The sequence below is a fragment of the Gavialis gangeticus genome, unplaced genomic scaffold (genome assembly GCF_001723915.1).
Source record: "Gavialis gangeticus isolate Ggan-Ray unplaced genomic scaffold, GavGan_comp1, whole genome shotgun sequence".
Classification (NCBI taxonomy): domain Eukaryota; kingdom Metazoa; phylum Chordata; order Crocodylia; family Gavialidae; genus Gavialis; species Gavialis gangeticus.
This window is the reverse complement of record NW_017729032.1, coordinates 246,642,292-246,650,423: the sequence shown is the minus strand read 5'-3', so window position 1 is coordinate 246,650,423 and position 8,132 is coordinate 246,642,292. Positions and strand designations below refer to the sequence as shown.

The following is an 8,132-nucleotide window of genomic DNA, read 5'->3' as shown; positions in this document are numbered from 1 at the left end:
TTCATGTCATCCGCAGTGCCTCTCTCATGCCTAGTTACCCATCCTTCTCTCTTTTTAGATAATAATTCTGTTTGTTTTCTCCCTTCCTGGTCTCTACCTATATTTCCTCTTCCCCTTTGCAGGGGGATGGCACTGATTGCTAGCCTCACTTTGCCCTTTCCAATTGCCAATAAGCGTGTTTCACACACCGTCTCCTTAAGACAACAAGCCATGTTTTGAGCCTTTCTCTAAATGAAAAATGCTTAGGCTAGCCCTTTGCTTATCCTAACCAGGGACAAGGGAATTTTCTTCACATGGAGCACAAACCAAAGAGAAGCCTGGGAGGTGTTTTAAAAGGCCAACCAATCAAAGCAGAGTTTATGCCATCCAGGAGTCTTTTATTTTGCCAAGAATCTCTTGTACAAAAAAAAAAATGAAGTAAACATTCTAAATATAAATGTATATGTGGCTCCAAATATTAAAATTAACCCCAAATGCAGCACATACTATTTGGAACAGAAGAACAGTCGTAACAGATCAGATTCAGGGTCTATTTGCTCCTGAATCCTATGTCAGAGAGTGACCATTACCCAATGTTTCAGAGAAAGGTGGGAGAAACCCCCTTATAGAAAAAATATGCCTATATTTGGAGGTATCCAATGCTCTAAAGCATGAAGAACTGTGCCCTTTCTGAGAATGTTTAAGTCTTATCTCATGTCAGATGTTCTCATTATCAACATCCACATCAAATCCTATTTTTCATTCCTATGATGTTCTTGGCCTCAGTGATGAGAATGAGAGTTCAGATTGCAGTCCATTGGGCCCAAACCTGATGTCAGAAAGCAAATCCAATAGAAGTGTGATCTGAGATTGATAAAAGCAAACCTTCCTCTGGAGACCTTTTATACCATGCATTCTGTATGCTCTCCTGTGTTCCTGCATTCCAGTGATCCTGCTTGTAGCCATAGTTCATTCCCATCCAAAATAAACATTTGCTGCAAACCCTACAGCAAGGGGCAAAGGGGCTCATGTAAATTGAGCACAGGGCCAAGAACAAAAGACTAATTTCTGCTCTGATACTGATGTGCTGCATCTCCTTGGTCAGCAAACCTATGGCTTATTTCTCCAGGAAAGATAGTGTGCAGTGAGCTATGGTGTGTTATTTCACACCAATTTCCCATGTGGACAGTGTTTAGTGGCACTAAGAGAACCTTTATGTATACCTCACTCCTCTTTGAAAGTGGAGTAACCTACCTTTCACTTAAGTGTGCACTAAATGTGTCCACCTGGGGATTGGTAGAGTATGGCTAATGACCTGTACTTTTACAGGTCCTAGGTATTTTGTGCCAACTTTGCTGGATAGACAAGCCCTTTGCTTTTTTGCCCTTCATTTTCTTCTTTGCAGAAAAATCCTATGTAATGTAATATTATACAATATGTAAAAGTTGCTTGAACCAGTCTATGGGGCTTAATAGACAGTTATGTACCTGCTATGGAATTCTATTAGACAGGTTAAAAAACATCAAAGAAGGAAAGTACAAAGAGCCATTCCCTATTAAATTATTTAGGGTTTTTTTGGAGTTATTTCCCTAGATCCTTATTTTTGTAGTTTTTTGCTTTTATCCTCATGAAATACCATAGGATTTTTTCATAATGGCCTCTCTATAAAAGCATGATATAGCCTGACCTGACAGAGATGGTTTTAGAATTGGTTAGTTAATGCTTGTAAAGTGATTTCCATTTGCTATTTAGGTGCAAAGTGCTGCTGTTATATGTGTGGTCTGCCTGAAATGTAATACAGTATACCCTCCTTGCCTCTGTTGGCTCCTTGCTGTACAGTCAGATGTGATCCCCTTTTCCTTGGTTATTTCTTTACTTTTTCTTACTCTAACGCTGTTTCAGGGGGATGCCTTCTTGTTCCTTTGGCGATTACCTGTAATCCTGGATAAGATCTGGTTCTCTTGAATGAACTCTGAGGCTTTTTCTAATATACATACATATCATATATACTAAGGGACTGATCCTGTCCTATTCCAATTCCTCAGTTGCTTTACTGTATCAGTTAGAATGAACTGGCCAGAGGGAAAACAATAATGGGTAGCCCTGAAAGAAGTAGCATCGGGCTGGAGGGAAGTTATCACTGAAGTTGTTCAAAGGTCAGTTTTGGGGCTACTCTTGCTTGATGCTTTTCATTAATGACTTTGTAAAAATGCCCATAATGTCTGTCCCTGGCCACAAGGCAGAGAGTGTGATGATGAAATTTGCTGATGACATAAAGTGAGGAAGCATTGTCTATGCAGAAGATACCAGCTCACAACGACTGTGAGCTACACATGCAATAAGGCAAATGCAGTCTAAGGAGACAGTAGAGAGAGGGAATTTTTAATGCCTCTGTACAAGGCACTGGTGAAAACCTATCGCTAGCAGGGTCTACAGTTCAGGTCCCCTTGCTCCAGGAAGATGAATTAAGTGGAACAGGTATGGAGAATGTATGGATCACTACTACAGTGATCAAGAATATGAGGAGCCCGTTGTATGAGGAGACAAAGGATATGTGTAACTGAGTTAGAGGAGTGACTGCAGTGCGGTGCAGGGGCACCCAGGCTAGTTTTTAACTACATAGCTTATGTACCAGTAGCAGTTTAACCACAGTAACTAGGAGTTCAGTGCAAGCTCATTTACTCTGCTTTTCAGGGACAAGAATGCACTAGGAGTACAGCAAGGGAATACACACCACAGTGAAGAAACACCATTTAACCTAAAGTACAATGTTGGCAATGAACAGATGAGTGTAAGCTGGTTATAAATACATTTAGACTAGAAATCAGGAGAAAGTTTCTAGGCATCTGAGTGAAGTTTGGATATAGCCTTCCAATAGGAGGTGTGGGGGCAGACACCTGAATAGTTTTAAAATGGAGCTGAAGTTATGAAAGGGATTAAATGGCATGGTTGCCTGCCATAACAGGGGCTGAATCCCATGACCCACCTTGTTTCCTTAATTCCTATCACTGCCCTATCCAAGCTGCCAAATCTCCCACGTAATGGCAGAGAGAAATTCTGAGTAGGTTATCAGCACAATGACATTTTAGAACCAATCCATACTTATTCTGTACCATCAAATTAAAATAAAATGATCTAAGCAATAAAAAATTGGTACCCTTAGAAAATTCTTGCAAATGCCCAGTGCAGGCAACAGCTTCCTGAGACTCATGAATTTGAAGGGGCTTCTTCGCATAAAGTAAATGTTTCTGGAGTGTTTTGCTCTACTGGGAAGGATGATTCATGCAGTGATAAATGTTCTCTTGATACACTGGTGGCTTTGAAAGGTTATCCCAGAGGAAAGCACATGATTCCTTAAGCTTACTGCAGTTTTCTGGGAAGTCAGAGGGGTTGTTATGCTAAGGGACTGTGTCCCCTCTCTTTAGCTGTGATGAACTAGGACATTATAGAGAAAAGAATTCTACTATTCAGGCTAGAATCCAGGCTATTACTGCCATCATCACCCCAGGAACCTGCTCCTCAATGTGACCAAAAGGCAGGAAACTATTGAAGAGGTGGCTAAACTCCTGCCAGTGCTACCTGAGCTATTAAACAGGTGAAAATATTTGTCTAAAATTCCCCAATGTAGACATTGCTTAGATTCTGGACCTCTGAGGAAGGTAATGTTGTGAGGACATCTTCATCCCCGAAGTCCAATTTCCAGGGCTAGACTGGGCCCTTGGGTATAGGAACAGCGTGTTATGATAAATTCTTAGGAGTCAGGTGAGCTGTTTTATACACTACCATGTATTTCATTTGTAGAAAAATATGAAATGATTTAATTTTTACCCTAACCTCTGCCCATCCCAGAGTTTCACTTTAGCACAGGCTCATCAAAAAAGGTGAGACAGAAGAATATCATAGAATCATGGACTCCAGTGCCTGAAGAAGGGTGTTTGTGCCCAAAAGCTTGCAAAGACCACCTTTTCCAACTATTTAGTTGGTCTAATAAAAGATATCACATTTACCCAAAGAACCTTGTCTGCCATTGAATCATGGAATCATAGAAAGTTGGGGTTGGAAGGGACCTCAAGAGGTCATTTAGTCCACCCCCCTGCTCAAAGCAAGGACCAGCCCCAACTAGATCATCCCAGCCAAGGCTTTGTCCATCTGGGTCTTAAAGACCTCAAAAGATGAAGATTCCACCACCTCTCTGGGCAACCAGTTCCAGTGTTTCACTATTCTCCTAGTGAGAGAGCTTTTCCTAATATCTAACCTAAACTTCCCTTGCTGCAACTTGAAACCTCTACTCCTTGTTCTGTCACCTGCCACCACTGACAACAGTTTAGCCCCATCCTCTTTGAAACCATCCTTCAGGTAGTTGCAGGCTACTATTAAATCCTCCCTCAGTCTTCTCTAGACTAAACCCAGTTCTTCTTAAAAGTCACAATTTCTCATTCAAATTCAGAAACTGTTTAATCAGTAGAAATTGAGGAGATAATTCATTCCTGTGATTCAGAAGTGAACATCTTCCCTGAAATACAGTCAGCTTCCAGCCTGCCGTTAACTGTAACAATCTGCTGCACAGTCTCATCTAATCTTACTCATACTAGACCCACCTTTCACCTCCCAGAGCACCTCTCAGCACACAGGAGTCTAATCTGTTGAGGGAGGTGAGTACCAGCCCTATTTCATAAAGCGGGGACTCAGTCAAGGAGAGGTTAAGTGATTAGCCCAGGGCCTCAGCAAGTGCTCTGCAAAGTCAAGCACTGAACCCAGGAAGCCTCACTGCCTACCCCCTGCTCTAGCACCAGACAGCTTTTCCTTTCTTATACATCTATGAACTTGTGTTAAATCAGTGACCATCTCACACACATACATAATCTCCATTTTTTAATGTAAGAAGAAAATAAAGTATAAACCATTACCTCTTTCTGCTGGTTCTGGACAGGTAGAGGGAGAAGTACAGAGTAAGGTGGGTGGAGGTAACTGAAACTTAACTTTGGCCCAAACTCTAAAGCATGCTGGAACCCACCTCTCTGCTGATGCTGAGCACCCAGGAGGGATCCTTGTCTGAGGGAAGACCCTTTAAACAGGGTAGGCAGACCTCAGGTGGGTCCTGGCACTCAGCCTCTTGTAGTCTGACCGTAGCTGACTGGCTGAAGATTCTCTAAGCTTGAAGTCAAGAGGCTGGGGGATCCCAGCTCCTTTGCTGTGCCTGACATGCACTGGCAGCTGTCTGCGTACTATTCTTTTAAAGAGGCTTCATGGATTGGGATAAAAATGTGATCTTACGCAGGCTGCATTGTAAGCAGCAACTTGGCTCCAGTTCAACTCTTTCTCTGGCTCCCAGCTACTCTATTTTTAATGAAGGAATTTGAGGCTATCAGAAAGGAAGTCAAATTGTTTTAGGAAAACAATAGCAAGGCAACTAAAAGTTTATTAGTTTCCTCCTGAGGGCCTGGGACCAACTTGTCAAACTTATTAAAATGATGGCAAGGCAATTTGTTTTAAAGGGCTAACTCCAAGACTCGCAACTTTATTTCTGTTTGTGCCGTTGTGAAACAAAGGGAGAAAGTTATAAAATAATGATTCAGGGGAGCAGATTTCTAGTCTGAGAAAAGCGCAAGTAGGATTTTAGAGTGGGCAACTCAGGGCACCTACTGTAGCAATGGCTATGGTGGAATTTTCATTATAAAAAGAATGCCCATCCAGGGATTTTATAATTGTCTTAGAAAAAGTCTCTTTCTGGTGGAAATTTTATTTAAAAGTTCAGAAGGAAGATTTCTTTGGTCATTTTGAGCCATGCAAAGGATTAAAAAAATATACACCAGGCCAGTGACAGAGCTGGGAATTGAATCAAGGCCTCCTGATATGTGCTTTAGGGTTCTAGCCCTGGCCTATAAAAATATTCACATAACTTAGAGACAAATGCACAAATTTGATAGCGTTGTGAGTCCATTAAATCACTGGAGCCATGCTAGTGTACAACTGGTGCGGCAAGCCCAGGTACTGAAACTTTAAATGTAAGACATTCCGGCTGAGTAGGACTGTCATTTACAAAGAAAAAAAAGAAAAGAATAAAGCAGTCAAGCGATAAGCACTTACGAACTCTGTTTAACACAGAGCTGTATCACTTGTTTCTATTGCTATCTGCTACCCTGGGGTATTCTCCTGTTCCTACTGAACACAGTGATGAAACTCACCTTCCGCTTCAATAATGCAGGATTGATCTCCTGAAAGCCTCTTTCTGAAGGGTGTCGACCACACACAGCATCAAAATTCTCACATGCCAAAATTCTCTGAGCAGCTCAACAATCACTTTTAAAACAAGACACAAAAGAGGCCGCCACAAAAAGCCTCCTCCTCCTCTCCAGTTAGTGTGAATATCACTATTCTCTGAAGCCTAGGACAATATTCAATCCTGAATCAGTAATAGCTTCAAGATCTTGTCCTTTATCTTGTAATCCAGCAAGGTTAGAATCGCTTGCTATGTTTTGTAGCGGAGCTGGGATTACATGATCTCTGGAAGATCCTCAGACTGGGACAGTCTGATATACAAAAGATATCTGATATACAAAAATATCTTGTGGATATTTCTTAGAAATTTTAAAACTTGCGTCTTAACCATTTCTGTCGCTCAAAGCTTCACCTGATGACTGAGACTCCAGTTCAGAACAGTGTCCCTGATCAGCAAAACCTTTGGGCATAAGCTGAACTTTCAGCACATGCTCCGTTTCCCTTGATTTTCTTGATCTTACTAATGTAAGTTTAAAGTTAAGCACCTCTTTAAGTGCTCTGGTGAATGTGACTGTAAGGCAGCCTGCTCTGTTGGCAGCATGTATGGCAGACATTAGCTATACAAAAACTGTTTCTAAAGGGCTTCTGTTCTAAAGTGTGCCCCAAGCAAAACACATGATGATGTGTGTTGGTCTAAATGTTTCATTTGCACTTGTTTGGAATGGCCTATGTAATGTATTTATGGCTTTGTGGCAAGTAATACTGTCATCCTAAGCTTATGACACTAGATCCTTTATATGAGCATCACACCAGCATGTAGTCTCTTAATAATCCCTTAGGCTCTAGGTCAGCCCAGACTTGGGCATGTGAGTAGCTTTATGTGATTCCTCTGACTTTGATGGGGCTACTCATGTGGGTAAAATTACTAATGTGCGCAAATGGTGGCCCATTTTTAGGTCAGTTGTGATGCAGACAAATGTCTTCAGAGAAGGCAGAGTAGATTTGCCTCTTACAGACAAACCGAAGCAGATATAGACAGATAAGAAGAGCCACCATGTAGGTTGAGAGACCATGGCTGGCTTCAGACAAGATTACTTGGAAACTGCTGAGACAGCAGATGTTGTCAGATGATCAAATGTATTATGGCTCTTGGACCTGGAGAGCTGCCATCTGCAGGAAACTTCATGAGGCCACCTGCCTGCTCTCTGGTGAGGTACACAGATAGCTGCAGCCCTGCAGAACCACCTACTTTCAAAGCAGGAGCTTCTGTAGGAGAATGGTGCCGGAAGTATGGCAATATTGCCAGTGCAGACAACTTCAGAAGGGAAGAGGTGAATAGTCCAGATGGGGACTGCGATGAAGGAAGACATACAGGCCTTGGAGGTACATTGCCTCATCACAAAACATATTCTTTGCTGTATGGAAAGAGGACCTGTGGCCTGCTTCTCAGTACCTATGCTTGGGAGATGGAGAATGCTGAAGACTGTGCTGTCTGCAGAATGAGAGCCCTGAAGGCTTGCCTAGCAGGGAGTATCCAAGAAAAAAGAAAGTCTGAAGAAAAATATCCACACTGCTAAACTTACTTGAATGGCTGCAGTGCATTTAAATGCAGTTGTTCCGAATTACAGAGAGTTCCTCAGAAAGAGAGCCCATTGTTCAGAGCCTAACTGCTGTCTTCAGAGATTGGCTTGAGGCATTTTATGTCCCAGTGGGTAAAATTAGGAACTTGTTTAATTAATCGCACAAATTAATGAGCAATATATCTTATTTTACACTTTTTCATGATTTTAGTGCTGATGGCAGCTCTAGTGTCGAAAGTCATCTTCTTGCAACAGAACAATTTACAGTAAGGAAAAGGGTGATGCTACCTTATCCTGTTCTGTGGGGTCAATCTGTCATAACCTTAAATGTCTACCTCCAGGAATAAAATGGTG

The 8,132-nt window shown here is 41.8% G+C and overlaps 1 protein-coding gene across 3 annotated transcripts in view; it reads right to left on the bottom strand.

Moving 5' to 3' along the window:
• The window catches only part of GJA5 (gap junction protein alpha 5), a 33,772-nt gene extending 27,538 nt beyond the window's left edge, over positions 1-6,234 (bottom strand). Inside the window, exon 1 of one of the 3 annotated variants that reach the window (XM_019525688.1) lies at positions 6,165-6,234. The gene's annotated coding sequence lies outside the window, so the exon portion shown is untranslated. Of the gene's footprint in view, positions 1-4,886; positions 5,224-6,164 lie in introns of those variants that run through there. The other 2 variants (XM_019525686.1, XM_019525689.1) reach the window with 2 other exon arrangements.
• Between the last annotated feature and the right edge of the window lie 1,898 nt (positions 6,235-8,132).